The 14,614-nt window shown below is 44.1% G+C and overlaps 1 protein-coding gene across 3 annotated transcripts in view; it reads right to left on the bottom strand.

The window, feature by feature from the left end:
- Window positions 1-14,614, bottom strand: part of RMI1 (RecQ mediated genome instability 1) — a 147,392-nt gene that overhangs the window by 76,918 nt on the left and 55,860 nt on the right. Inside the window, exon 6 of one of the 3 annotated variants that reach the window (XR_009867694.1) lies at window positions 54-116. The exons of the other annotated variants lie outside the window; for them this stretch is intronic. The gene's annotated coding sequence lies outside the window, so the exon portion shown is untranslated. Of the gene's footprint in view, window positions 1-53; window positions 117-14,614 lie in introns of those variants that run through there. 3 annotated transcript variants of the gene reach the window in all.

Consider the following 14,614-nt stretch of genomic DNA (forward strand, 5'->3'; position numbering starts at 1 on the left):
GTTGAGTAGCCTGGTATCTAACTGGCGCCCATATGGGATGCCAGCACTGCAGACAAGGCATTAACCCACTGTGCCACAGTGCCAGCCCCAAAAGTCCAATATTGTGTCACATGAGTCTAAGAAGGAAAAGAAAGGGAAAAGAATGTGGGGCTGAGAAAACACTGAGAGAAACAGCAGCTAACAACCTCCCTCATTGGGCAAAAAAACATAATATATAAATTGACAAATTCAAGAACGAGTAAGCCTCAAATCATGCCCAAATACATTGAATGAAAATGTTAAAAATGAAAGACAGAGGAAAAGAGTGCATTACTTATATTCAAATGATTGCAGATTCCAATGCTTGTGGATTTCTCACAGTAAACCATGGAGGCCAGAAGAAATGAAATAACTTTTTTTTTAAATGCTGAAAGAAAAGAACTGTCCACACAGAATGATGTATCTGGTGAAAACATCCTTCAGAAATTACAGTTTTTGAAAAAGGGCTATCAGGTAGGGGACACTATCATTCATTACAAGCAGACCTACACTGAAAGAGTGGCTGAAAATTCTTCAGGCAGAAGGGAAATGATACCAGAAAGCAATCTGGAGCATCGGAAATAAAGAAAAACAGGACAGGCTTTTGGCATAGCAGCTAAGTCAAGGATTGGGATGCTCATTTACCACGCTGGAGCGCTGGGTTCAAGTCCTGACTCCCTCCCTTCCAATTCAACTCCCTGCTAATGCACACTCAGGCAGGCAGCCAGTGTGGGTCTCTTCCACCAACAGTGGAAACCAGACGGGGCTCCCAGCTCCTGGCTTTGACCTGGCCCAGCCCTGGCTGTTGCAGACATTTGAGGACTAAACCAGCAGATGGAAAATAATGAAGAAAGAGCCACAGAAATGCTACCTAGATAAATGTAGTAACAGTTCTCTTGAGTTCTTTAAAATGTGTGACATCAGGGACCGGCGCTGTGGTATAGCAAGTAAAGCAGCTACCTGCAGTGCCGGCACCCCATATGGGCACCGGTTGGAGTTCTGGCTGCTCCACTTCTGATCCAGCTCTCTGCTATGGCCTAGGAAAACAGTAGAAGATGGTCCAAGTCCTGGGGCCCTTGCACTCATGTGGGAGACCTGGAGGAAGCTCCTAGCTTCGGATTGGCACAGCTCCGGCCAGTGTGGTCATCTGGGGAGTGAACCATCGGATGGAAGACTCTCTCTCTCTCTCTCTCTCTCTAACTCTGACTTTCAAATAAATAAATAAATCTTTTTTAAAAAAGTGTGACAGCTAAAAACCAAAATTATAAGAATATTTGATGGAGTTTTCATTGTGTAAATGTGTTACATAAGACAATTACAACATAGAGTGAGAGTATAAACTGACGTACACCATTTACTTCGAGCCAAGGGTCTCCAAGATCACATTTGGGTTCAATGATTTGCTAGGAAAAAAAATCCCAGGATTCAGAAAAGCTGTTACGTGGGACAGGTTTTCAGCCTGGTGGTTAAGCCTTCCACATCCCACCCTGGAGTAGCTGAGTTCAAGTCCAGCTCCTGAGTCCAGCTTCCTGCTGATGCACACCCTGGAGGCAGCAGGTGCGGGATCAAGTGGGTGCCTGCCCTACGTGGGAGGATGGATTGAGTTCCAGGCTCCTGGCTTCAGCTTCAGCTTCAGCCCCACCCCAGTTGTTGTGGGCATTTTGGGAATAAACTCTCTCTCTCTCTCTCCCTCTCTCTTCTCAAACAAATACATTTTAAAAATAAGAAAAGCTGTTATACTCCAGGTTATTACTCATCAGAGTGAAAGGATTATAGCTGCAGTGAGCGTGGGCAGACTGCAGGACACATCTGAGACAAGCTTTTACTTGTCCTCTGAATCCTCCCAGCAGTGAGATGTGACATGTATGGAGTATTGTCAACCAGCAAGACTTGCCTAAGATTCAGGTCAGTCCCTCCACGGGTCAAACTGATTAATGTAGGCACAAACCTCCACCATAAATTACACTGTCAGCATAGACTATCTGGCAAGGTCCAAGGCCCCAGTTATACCAAACAGCTTTATTAAACAAAATATTCCAAGGATTTAGAGGTTGTCTCCAAGAAGCTAGTCAAAGGGCCCCCACCCCCTTTTTTTAATGTGCAGGGCATGGACACTTCAAGCCTGCTGAGTTAATTGCTTACTACACACATCTGAAGTGGGAAAATATTTATTCTAAGTAGAATGTAACAAGCTATGTACATGTATTATTATCCCTAAGGCAATCACTAAAAAGAAATGCAGAGAACATAGTCAAAGACACAATAGATAAATAGAATACTAGAATTTGTTCAAATAACCCCAAAAAGAAAGAAGCTGAAAGGGAATATAAGACTAAACATATCAGAGGGGAGAAACAGAACACAAATAATAAGATACTGGGCCCAAATCCAAACATGTCAATAAGTAAACGTAAATGTCCTGGTGCAGGCATGTGGCCTGGGGTTATGACACCTGCATCCCATGTTGTAGTGCGTAGGTTCGAGTCCTCGCTCCACCCTCAGTTCCAGCCTCCGGGCAGTGCAGACCATAGGAGGCAGAGCTGGTGGCTCAGTCCCTGCCACCCATGTGCAAGCCTGGATGGAGTTCCTGGCTCCCAGCTTCGGCCTAGACTTAGCTCTAGCTGCCCCAGGCGTTTGGGAAGTGAACAGTGGCTGGGATGTTTCTCTCTCTCTCTCTCTCTCTCTCTCTCTCTCTCTCTGCTGTTAAAGTAAATGAAAAAAGAAACTTTTTAAAATTTTAAATTATCTAAATACAATTAAAAATAAAATTAATTACCTCTCTCTTGGCCGGCGCCGCGGCTCACTAGGCTAATCCTCTGTCTGCGGCGCTGGCACCCCGGGTTCTAGTCCTGGTTAGGGCGCCAGGTTCTGTCCTGGTTGTTCCTCTTCCAGTCCAGCTCTCTGCTGTGGCCCAGGAGTGCAGTGGAGGATGGCCCAAGTCCTTGGGCCCTGCACCCACATGGGAGACCAGGAGAAGCACCTGGCTCCTGCCTTCAGATCGGCATGGTGCGCCGGCCGCAGCGGCCATTGAGGGGTGAACCAATGGAAAAAGGAAGACCTTTCTCTCTGTCTCTCTCTCTCTCACTGTCCACTCTGCCTGTCAAAAATAAATAAATAAATACCCCCCCCAGCTCTCTCTCTCTGTAACTCTGTCAAATAAATAAATCTTTAAAAAATGAATTTAGAGATAAATAAAATATGAGGGGCTGGCGCTGTTGCATGGCAGGTAAGGCTGCCACCTGCAATGCTGGCATCCCATATGGGAGCTGGTTCAAGTCCCGGCTTCTCCACTTCAGATTCAGCTCTCTGCTATGGCTTCGGAAAGCAGTGGAAGATGGCGCAAGTGCTGGGGCCCTTGCACCCACGTGGGAGACCCGGAAGAATCTCCTGGCTCCTGGCCCCTGGCTTCGGATCAGTGCAGCTCCAACCGTTATGGCCATCTGAGGAGTGAACCAGTGGATGGAAGACTCTCTCTCTCTCTCTCTCTCTCTCTCTGCCTCTGCCTCTGCCTCTGCCTCTCCTTCTCTCTCTGTGTAACTCTGACTTTCAAATAGATAAATAGATCTTTAAAAAAAATGAGATGATATGTCACCTATAAGAAATTCATCTAAATATAATGATACAAGTAGATTAGAATAATATAAGGAAATATCATGCAAATACTAATCAAAAGAAACCTGATGTGGCTATATTAATATCAAAATAAACTTCAAATTACAAAAGATAAAGAGAGAATTCAAGTGATAGAAGAGTCAACTCACCAAAAATATATAATAAATAATCCTAAATGTGTATCCATCTACAAATAAAGCTTAATGAACTAAAAACAGAAAGGAGAAATAGATACAACCAAAAGGAAAGTTGGAGACTACTCCTCTCTCATTAATCAAAAGAACTAGTAGACAAGAAATGAAAAAGGGGCCAGCGCCGCAGCTCACTAGGCTAATCCTCCACCTGTGGTGCCTGCACCCTGGGTTCTAGTCCCAGTCAGGGCAACGGATTCTGTCCCGGTTGCTCCTCTTCCAGTCCAGCTCTCTGCTGTGGCCCGGGAGGGCAGTGGAGGATGGCCCAAGTGCTTGGGCCCTGCACCCGCATGGGAGACCAGGAGGAAGCACCTAGCTCCTGGCTTCAGATCGGCACAGTGCTGGCCGTAGCAGCCATTTGGGGGGTGAACCAACGGAAGGAAGACCTTTCTCTCTGTCTCTCTCTCTCACTGTCTAACTCTGCCTGTCAAAAAGAAAGAAAGAAAGAAAGAAAGAAAGAAAGAAAGAAAGAAAGAAAGAAAGAAAGAAAGAAAGAAAGAAAGAAAGAAAGAAAGGAAGGAAGAAAGAAAGGAAAAAGGATATAGAACTGAACACTGCACCCTCAACCAACTAAATCTAATTGACATTTATAGAACATTCCACCCAACAACAGATTGTACATTCCTTTCAAATATTTATTCATCAAGACAGAGTATGTTCTGGGTCATAAAATAAACTTTAATAAATCTCAAAGAATTGAATCTTGCACAGTACATTCCCTTATAATAGAATTAAGCTGGAAGTCAATAGTAGAAAGATAACAAGAAAGTCTACAAACAGTTGGAAATTAAGCAGTGTACTTATAATAATCCATGGTCAAAGAGGATTTATCAAGAGAAATTAGAAAATATTTCTTAACAGAAAAAAAATGTGGGATAAACTCAAAGCACTATAGCTAGGAAAATTAAAAGCATTACATGCTCATATTAGAAAAGTTCTCAAATTAATAATCTAAGCTTCTGTCTGAAACAAAATAAATCAGTGCAAGCAAAAAGGAGATCATAAAGATAAAAGCAGCAATCAGTGAAATTGAAAGCAGAAAAACAATGGGGAAAATCAATGAAACAATGAGGTATTTTTTTAAAAAATCAATAAAATTGATAAGTCTCCAACAAGTCTAACAAAGATTAATAAAAATGGATCAGCAAAGAAAAAAAAAAAAAAAGGATCAGCCTCTAACAAGACTGGCAAGAAAACAGCAAAGAATTCACAAATTACCAATATCAAGAATGAAAAGGGAGATATTACTAAAGACTCTGTAGAAATCAAAAGGCTAATAAGTGGATGTTACGGCTGGTGCCGTGGCTTAACAGGCTAATCCTCCACCTTGCGGCGCCGGCACACCGGGTTCTAGTCCCAGTTGGGGCACCAGATTCCATCCCGGTTGCCCCTCTTCCAGGCCAGCTCTCTGCTAGGGCCCGGGAAGGCAATGGAGGATGGCCCAAGTCCTTGGGCCCTGCACCCGCATGGGAGACCAGGAGAAGCACCTGGCTCCTGGCTTCGGATCAGCGAGATGTGCCAGCCGCAGCGGCCATTGGAGGGTGAACCAACGGCAAAAAGGAAGACCTTTCTCTCTGTCTCTCTCTCTCACTATCCACTCTGCCTGTCAAAAAAATTTAAAAAATAAAATAAAAAAATAAGTGGATGTTACAGAGTACACACATAAATTCAATAACTTATATGAATAGAATATTTTTGCAAAAACCACACCCTATCAAAATGCATTCAAGGTGAAATAGATAACCTGTAAATAAATGGAATTCATGGTTGAAAATCTTCTGAAAAATAAATCTCTAAGCTCAGAGGGACTCACTGATGAATTCTACCAAAATAATTAAAGAAGAAATAATACAAAATCTATAGACTCTTTTCCGGAAAATAAGAGAAGGGAATATTTATCAACTCATTTTATGAGGTTAACGTTACCCTGAAAATAAAGTCAGGCAAAAACTTGGCAAGAAAAGAGAACAATATACCTTATGAATATTTTTGCAAAAATACTCAACAAAAATATTAGTAAGTTAAATCCAGCCATGTATGAAAAAGTATATATACTGGTTTAAAGGGCAAAAGTCAATTGATACATTTCATCATTATGACAGTCTAAAGAAAAAATACATATTATCAATTTATGCACAAAAAAATCTCTTGACAAAATTCAACATTCATTCATGGTAAAAAACTCTCAGCAAAATGAAATAGAATGGAATTTCCTTAATCTGAGGGGTTTTTTTTAAGTGTTGTTGAAGTGGTTAAATTGTGTCTCCAACTTCCCACCAAAATGTACATAGGGCCTTTAAAGAAATGATTAAATTGGGGCCTGGGCTGTGGCTCACTAGGCTAATCTTCCACCTGCGGTGCAGGCACCCTGGGTTCTAGTCCTGGTCAGGGCGCCGGATTCTGTCCCGGTTGCCCCTCTTCCAGGCCAGCTCTCTGTGTGGCCCAGGAAGGCTGTGGAGGATGGCCCTGTACCCACATGGGAGACCAGGAAGAAACGCCTGGCTCCGGCCTTCGGATCAGCATGGTGCGCCAGCCGCAGCGGCCATTGGGGGGGTGAACCAATGGAAGGAAGACCTTTCTTTCTGTCTGTCTCCCTCTCACTGTCTAACTCTATCTGTCAAATTTTTTAAAAATGATTAGATTAAAATGAAAGTGTATGTTGTGGTGGGCCCTAATTCAGTCTGTCTCTTTTATAAGGCAAGGAAGTTTGGACAAGATCGGGTAAAGGACACAGAGAAGAGAAGCCTCAGGAGAAGCAGGATTGCCCACCCCTCAATCGTGGGCTTCAGGTTCCAGAACTGTGAAAGATAAATTATTGATATGGAAGCCACCCGGTCTGCAGTACTTTGTCAAGGCAGCCCTAGGAAACTAGTACAGGCACCTACAGAACATTGACAGCTGACACTGCATTTGAGGGTGAAAACCTAAATGCTTGCCCCCACTAAAATCAGGAACAAAGCGGGAATGCCTATGGTCATCCCTCTGTTGCAAAAGTGCATATGAAGAGGAGAGCTCAGGTTCTTTATCTATCAAGGTAATCTATTTCAAAGATGTTACCTCTTTCCCGCACCTCAATTCCCTCCTACATTAACTAAACACACACACACACACACACAATCACAGCTGCTATCTGTAGGTCTTAGTTAAACTAATTTTCACCTAAATTATCAAGATGGTTGCATCATTCACTTGGAATGTAGTCTTGGGCATAATGAGGAATGGGTGCAAGGAGTCAGATTAACAGTCAACAACATGAGGTCTGCATACAGGAAAACTTGCAAAGGAATTAAGAATTTTGATGCATTCCTATAGGAAAATTACAACTCGCACGTCCCTGCCATGATGGACAAGATGCACCTCTCTTACATGATGTTCTCTCATCAGGATGCAATCTCTGTATCCTAATGAAAGGGGAATCAAACTTAGCTATTTCAAAAGTTTCTTAGAAACCTCGCTTCATGGCAGTGATTTGCGGGTTTATCTTCTCCCCACATATAATGTATCCGAGTAAGTTAGAACTATCTCTAACAGGCTCCACCTCACTCCTACCCTCGCGGAGAAAAAGGTTTGATGCAAACTATGAAAATTGCAGCTGGAGGCTTTGTGGAGACAATTTAACCTTCAGGAGGGGTAATCTACATGCTATGTGTTGCCCTAAATGGACGTGGAAAAAGGTGATTAAAGGAAAGTGAGGGTTGTAGGCTGAGGCTGTTTTTCCCCTGCGGCTCTTGAAACAATGCCTTTATCTCTTCCCCGATTTCCAATTGTTTCTCCTGTGATGCGGCAATAATGTAGTAGTACCATGTGCCCTCACTCCTGCATTAGTAAACACCAGGACCTACTGAGTAATTACAGAATAACCCCGTAATGAAATGCAGTCACGAGTTCTAATTAAATTTTAATGTTGCTTAAAACCATTCTACTTTAAAATGAGAATTTTCCAGCCATGTATCCTAATGAGTTATCAGAATGCATTACTCCCCAAAAAATATACAAATGAGAAGGTAAACACAGACTATTATCACCAGCGGGTATTGTGTGGCCGAACATTTATGATCAGAATTAATATCCAACATTAAAAAATTATTAAACTATAAAAGCATATCAAAATGCTGCAACAACAGTGGGGAAGGATTTTTATGAAAGCTCATATTTCACATTGAAGGGGGAATGTTAAATTATTCTCCAGTGAAGTAGTAGCCAGGAGTGGTTAATGTTGTCCCATACTGAAAATGACACGAACACAACTTCCATAAAATCAGAACTAAAAGAAAAGTTCACTAATCTAGGAAACATGGCCTTCCACGTATTCTGTTCTTTAAAGGTTTGCCGAGAATGGGTGTCTTCCGCTTTGTTCTGCTGCTCTCCTGTCTTCATCCATAATCCTCCTTCTAGGCATTTAGCGTGAACCCCTTCGATGACGGCAGAAAGAACGCCACAGTCGTCTGCTCTCCTTTTGACTTGCCAGCATAAACAGATCAGTCCTCCACATTTTTGGAAAAGACGTATCCCCCAACTTTTTCACCATTATCTACTGCAGTGTGCTGAAATTCGTCCTCACTTCTGCTGGACCCCTTCTATTGCTGCTTCTACCTATAAGCCCCAGTTCATGCCCTTCCACGACTTTAAAATACAACCGTATTGAGCCGGTAAACACTGCCAACGGAATTCTGCGAGTTATGTGCTTGTTTTGCAAGTCCTGTCAGTCCGTTATTTCTCTCTAGGATAGAAAGCTACCCTAAGTATTACCACTGACAGACTTGAAACATTTCCACAAGCCAAACTCTTGTGTTACTAGGGATACGTGCCCACTTCAATAACCAGAATCTGAGCAATTGCCCACCGTGGACCCTCAAGCAGTTGTCTGACCCACACCCACTTGGCAGTAGAAATTGTCGATGCTGCTATTGATGAAGACATTTTTTACGGCTGGCTGTGACAAGCTATTTTGCGACCTTGTCTTCCCTGTCTATACTGAATAAACAGATGAGGAGACATCTCCTAGCTTTCCTGCGATTGTCTTTGGCCAAGGTTCTAGGTGTTCAGAACAAGGCTAGAAGCTCCGGGAACTTCTGCAAACAGCTTGCGCTGGAGCCTCACTTGCATATCGTGAACTCCACTCTGATAGCTTCCCAGCGCTCCAGGGACTGCACAGGGAATGGCCAGCTCTGTGCAGGAAATTCTGTCCTGCAGATCAACAAGGAACTGGCCTCTGCTCAGTCACCGGGCAGGACACAAGTTTTGGAGTCAAACTTGAGTTTGAAGCTCCGCTTTGCAGCTTGCAAGATGATTCCCTTGAGCAATTTGCTTAATCTCTCTGAGTACTCCTTTTGATTACCTATAAATTGAGACTAATAGAAGTCACCTCACAAGATTATTAAGTGAGCAATATAGGATAAGCACTTGGCATGATTCAAGCACTCAGTAGCTGTTATCATTCCCATGGCTGCTCCTGTCCGTTGATGGTGCCTTTCCCCACAAGCAGTAGTGCCTCCTGGCTCCTCTCATGGCAATGCTGTTCTTGCCTTGAAACACTTTCAAGTTAATATTACCACTCTCCCAATCCCATGGTCCAAAGAAGCATTAAGTCCTATCACTGCATCTGCCTCTTTGCATTTACGTTGTTACCACTCACCTGGAACTAATGTTACTTAGTGAATGTGTACTAAAGCACCTACTATGTCCTGAGCAAGATGGAAAACACAAATATGTACAAGCCTTATCTCAAAATACTTATAATCTGGCCAGCGCCACAGCTCAATAGGCTAATCCTCCGCCTGCGGCGCCGGCACACCAGGTTCTAGTCCCGGTCGGGGCGACGGATTCTGTCCCAGTTGTTCCTCTTCCAGTTCAGCTCTCTGCTGTGGCCCGGGAGGGCAGTGGAGGATGGCCCAAGTGCTTGGGCCCTGCACCCCATGGGAGACCAGGAGGAGGCACCTGGCTCCTGGCTTCAGATCAGCACGGTGTGCAGGCTGCAGCGCACTGGCTACAGCAGCCATTGTGAGGTGAACCAACGGAAAAGGAAAACCTTTCTGTCTCTCTCTCTCACTGTCCACTCTGCCTGTCAAAAAAAAAAAGAAAGAAAGAAAAGAAAAAAAACTTATAACCTGGGAGTCAGGTGAAAAGTACAGATGTTTAGTTAGGTAATCAGAATGCAAGGCCAAATGAAACCAGATAGAATGTACTGGAAGGTTTCACACACAGATGAGTCAATAAAAAAATAAGTATGGGAAGAGCTCACGGAAGCATTGCCCCTTGAGGAGAAACTTGATCAGTGAATAAAAAGAATAAAAATATACTTCTTTCTTTAAAATTTTTATTTAAGGTATACAAATCTCACGCATTTCACATATACAGATTCAGGAAATAGTGATTCTTTCCACCCTACCCTCCCTCCTACCCACACTCCCACCCTTCCTCCTCCTCCCTCTCCTATTCCCATTATTATTTTTTACAAAGGTCCATTTTCAGTTAACTTTGAAAACATAAGATTAACTCTACACTAAGTAGAGTTCAAGAACTAGTTCTGTGTGAGAAAACAGCCTGAGTAGGTGCCAGACCTTGAGAAGTCTGTCACAGAGAGAGAATGCTGAGTTGCATAGGGACAGGCGGCAGAGGGTGGGAAACTGTTACAGCTGGAGCCAGAAGAACCTGGTGGAGTTCACTGGGGTGGGTGCATTCAACACACAGATGCATGGGCTTTGGTGTGGGGCCAATCCCCACAAAAGGAAGCTGAGTTGGACCAGTCAACATTGCCAGAGCTGAGACTAAAGTATGAAGAGTGGAGCCTCGGGCTTTAAGCTTGTGAGGACTCCAAAAAGGCAGGGCACTTGCTCCCTTCAGGGAAGTGCATTCCCCGGCCTAACACCATTTCACCTGTCAGAGTCTGGTGCCTGGCTAAGAGACCTTCCGGAAGCACTGGGGTGTAGCCCCAGCCAGAATCCATCCGCTGTCTTGAGTCCTTCTCCCAGTCCCAAGCGAAGGGTGGATCCACACCAGAGAACCGAGGGGTTGGGCTGGAGGCTCAGCTCCAGGGGATTGCTCGGGTCTAAATCAGAAGCCTTGCTCCTGAATCTTAAGGCCGGCAACCACACTAATTTAATTGCTTTTTCGGTCCACGTGCTCACTGGTGGGATGATTCGATGCTGTCTGGAGTCGAATTTGAGTGGGATCCACGTCACATTGGACTTTTTTTTTTTCCCCACATTGGACTTGCTATCCAACTCACCACATCAAAATGTTATGGGTGAAACAGCGGCGGCGAAGATATTACTACCTCAGTTCTTTGTCTCACATGGAAGAATTTCCAAGCAGACAAGCAGAGAGATTTAAAAGCAGGATTGATTAGAGTCAAAGACCTCCAGCCATAGTGGCATGGAGTGGAGCTTCCAAGGGAGGAACAAAACCCCAAACGGGCTGGTGGTAGTGGGGTGTTTAAGTACAATTTTGGGGAAGAAAAAAAAAAAACTTATCAGCTTGACATTGGGTTACTAGGCAAGGACAAAACCCATCAAAAGACCTGATTTATCCTGTCTGGCTTGCTCAGGATAAAACAAAGAGCCATCAGAAGGGGGGGACACCTAATGCTCTACAGTAAACTGGGTCTCAGAAGGAATCGCCACTCCCTTGCCATTCTCATGATACGACTGGAAGCTTCCAAGGAGTGGGCCGGCAGGTGTTTTTGACATTGCTAAAGACAGCCTGTTTGGGGGAAGGAAGCATCTTGCAACCCCAGTTTTCTACCAGGGTATCACCCTGGCAGCCTATTAACTTGACTCCTCACAATAGGATTCATGTCTGTATAAGAAACATCAGAGATCTGTTCTCTTTCTCTCTGCAAAGGAAAAGCTGTGTGCAGACCCGGCGAGAAGGTGACCATGTACTAGCCAGGAGAGCGAATCAGGCAGAACCATGACACTGCACTTCCAGCCTCCAGAACTCAGAAAAAAATCCTGTATTTTCAGCCACATAGAATGGCATTTTAAGGGGTTTACTTGTTATTTGGGGGGCAATGGAGAAGCCTTAAGATTTCTGAGAAAGTATCCCAATATATTGGAGTACTGGTTTAAGTCCCCACTGCTCTGCTTCTGATCTGGCTCCCTGCTAATGCTCCTGGCAAAGCAGTACTTGGGTCCCTGCCTCCCACATTGGGAGACTTGGGTGGAGATCCTGGCTCCTGGCTTCAGATTGGCTGAGTTCTGGCCATCGCAACATCTGGGGAGCAAAACCAATGAAAGGAAGCTCTCTCTCCCTCCCTGTCACTCCGCCTCTCTTCCTCTGCCTCTCAAATAAATCAAATATTCTGAGCATGAATTACATTTAGATTGACTGAGTGTTTCAAGCTAGAGAAAACCCTCTTCACTGGCCTCCTATATCCTGTCTCTACCTTCTCCCACCCATGTGTGACAAGAGTAGATTTAGTAAAGGGGAAATTGGACTCACCCGATGTGATGGGCGTCCAGTGTGAGTCTGACATGATTCCTCCCCACCTCCAATTCCCCTCTGAGTCTCTGTCACTCACATCCCCCCACCACAGGGATTCTCTGAAATCCCTATTAGATAATGGATGGGAAAGATGGTATTGGGTGGCAAGAATCACAAACATATTTAACACCTGTTGTTACAGTGCAGTTCAAAATTTCTTGGAAATGTGTATTATGAAAAAAGAAAACTATGCATGGAGTTCAATTTTTTTGCACCAAAGTGAACTTAACTTTTAATTCAATTTTCTTCTATGAGCATTTTTGCAGTACTTTTATTTAGTGCCAGTCATTAAACTATAGTACAGGCTTTCAGTATTCCATATACTATGTTCTTTTTTTAGTACTGAAATACGTGTCCCTGTGGGTATAATGTCATCTAGGTGTTTTTTCTTAAAATCAGGGGAAGGACACGATTTGGCCAATGAGTACCAAATGAAAATATAAATACATACACCAAGTCAAAAAGTGTGTTGTCTGGACTGGCGTTGTGGCATAGCAGGTAAAGCCACTGCCTTTGACCCCAGCATCCCCTACGGGTGCTGCTTCGAGTCCCGGCTGCTCCATTCTGATCCAGTTCCCTGCTAACACATCTGGGAAAGCAGTGGAAGATGGCCCAAGTGCCTGGGCCCCTGCCACCCATGTGTGAGGCTCAGGTGAAGTTACTGGTTGTTGGCTTTGGCCTGGCCCAGCCCTGGCCATTGCAACCAACTGGGGAATGAACCAGCAAATGAAAGACTTTTTCTCTGTTTCTCCCTCTTTCTCTCTCTCTCTCTGTAATTTTTTGAAATAAATAAAATAAATCTTTGGGAGGAAAAAAACTAGGAGGTCTACTTCCTCTTCTCCAGTCCAATGTCCTCCAAAGAAAAAAGACAGGGAAGAAAAAAACAAAAGTCCATGTGTATATTCCTTGGGCTCTTTCTTTATGTGCGCTAGGAATGACATCACAAAGACAGAGGCAGGTGTAAACAAGACATCAGCTTCCTTGTTTCCTTTGATTCAATTGAAATGTGAAGCCCTATACTAGGTATTCAGTCTCAGTCAGTCCTAAACCTCTTTCCCAAGAATCATGAAGACATGTGACACTGCTTAGATCTGTAGGCCCAGGCAGCTTCCATGGGCTTGGCATACTAGATCCTGGGAACCTCGGTATCCAAGACCCAGCGTTGCAGACCTGTCTGAGGTCCTGCCGAATCAACAGGTTCCAATGCCAGGAGGCAACAGAGAAGAGTGATTAAGAGCATGGACTGCGCTGGACAGCTGAAGAGCTCCGTGCTTTATTAGTCGTATGGCCATGGACGAGGCGCTGCAGCTCTCCATCATCCCTATCTCATGGCTAATATTTGATTTTCCCATGTAATCATTATAGTAAACCTTACCATACATTGCAGTGAGAAAAATAAAACTCTTCCCCAAGGTCAATTAGTTAGTAAATGGTGAAACTACGATTCATACTCAACTTACTGGAACCAGTCTCTTGGCTGCAATAAAAGTCAGAGGGTAGGGGGCAGGCATTTGCCTAGTAGTAGAAACATTGCTTCCAGGGCCGGTGCTGTGCCCAGCAGGTTAAATCCCTGTCCTGAAGTGCCGGCATCCCATAATGACGCCGGTTCGAGTCCCAGCTGTGCCACTTCCAATCCAGCTCTCTGCTATGGCCTGGGAAAGCAGTAGAAGATGGCCCAAGTCTTTGGGCCCCTGTACCCACGTGGGAGACCTGGGAGAAGCTCCTGATTCCTAGCTCTGGATCGGCTCAGCTCCAGACATCTGGGGAGTGAACCAGCAGATGGAAGACCTGTCTGTCTCTACCTCTCTCTGTAACTCTGTCTTTCAAATAAATAAATAAATCTTTAAAAAAGAAAGAAAGAAAGAAAGAAAGAAAGAAAGAAAGAAAGAAAGAAAGAAAGAAAGAAAGAAAGAAAGAAAGAAAGAAAGACATTGCTTCTAATACCCGCTGAAGATGCCTGGATCCCATGTCAGAGTGCCTGGGCTGCAGTCACGGTCAGCTCCCAGTTCCAGCTTCCTGCTTATGTGACCCCTGGGAGGCAGCAGGTGATGGATCAAATAGTTGGGTCCCTGTCACCCATGTGAGAAACTTGAATGTAGTTCCAGCTTTCTGGTTTCAGCCTGGCCCAGCCCCAGTCATTGCAGGTATTTGGGGAGTGAAAGTACAGGAGAGCTATCCATCTCTCTTCTCTTACTCTTACTCTTCCTCTCACTCTCACTCTCTCTGCCTCTAAAATACAAAAATAAATTTTTAATATTTTAATAAAACAAAAGGTTGATCCAAAAGTTGCTAAATACACTTTCCTTTTT

This window comes from Lepus europaeus, chromosome 12 (assembly GCF_033115175.1).
Source record: "Lepus europaeus isolate LE1 chromosome 12, mLepTim1.pri, whole genome shotgun sequence".
NCBI lineage: Eukaryota > Metazoa > Chordata > Mammalia > Lagomorpha > Leporidae > Lepus > Lepus europaeus.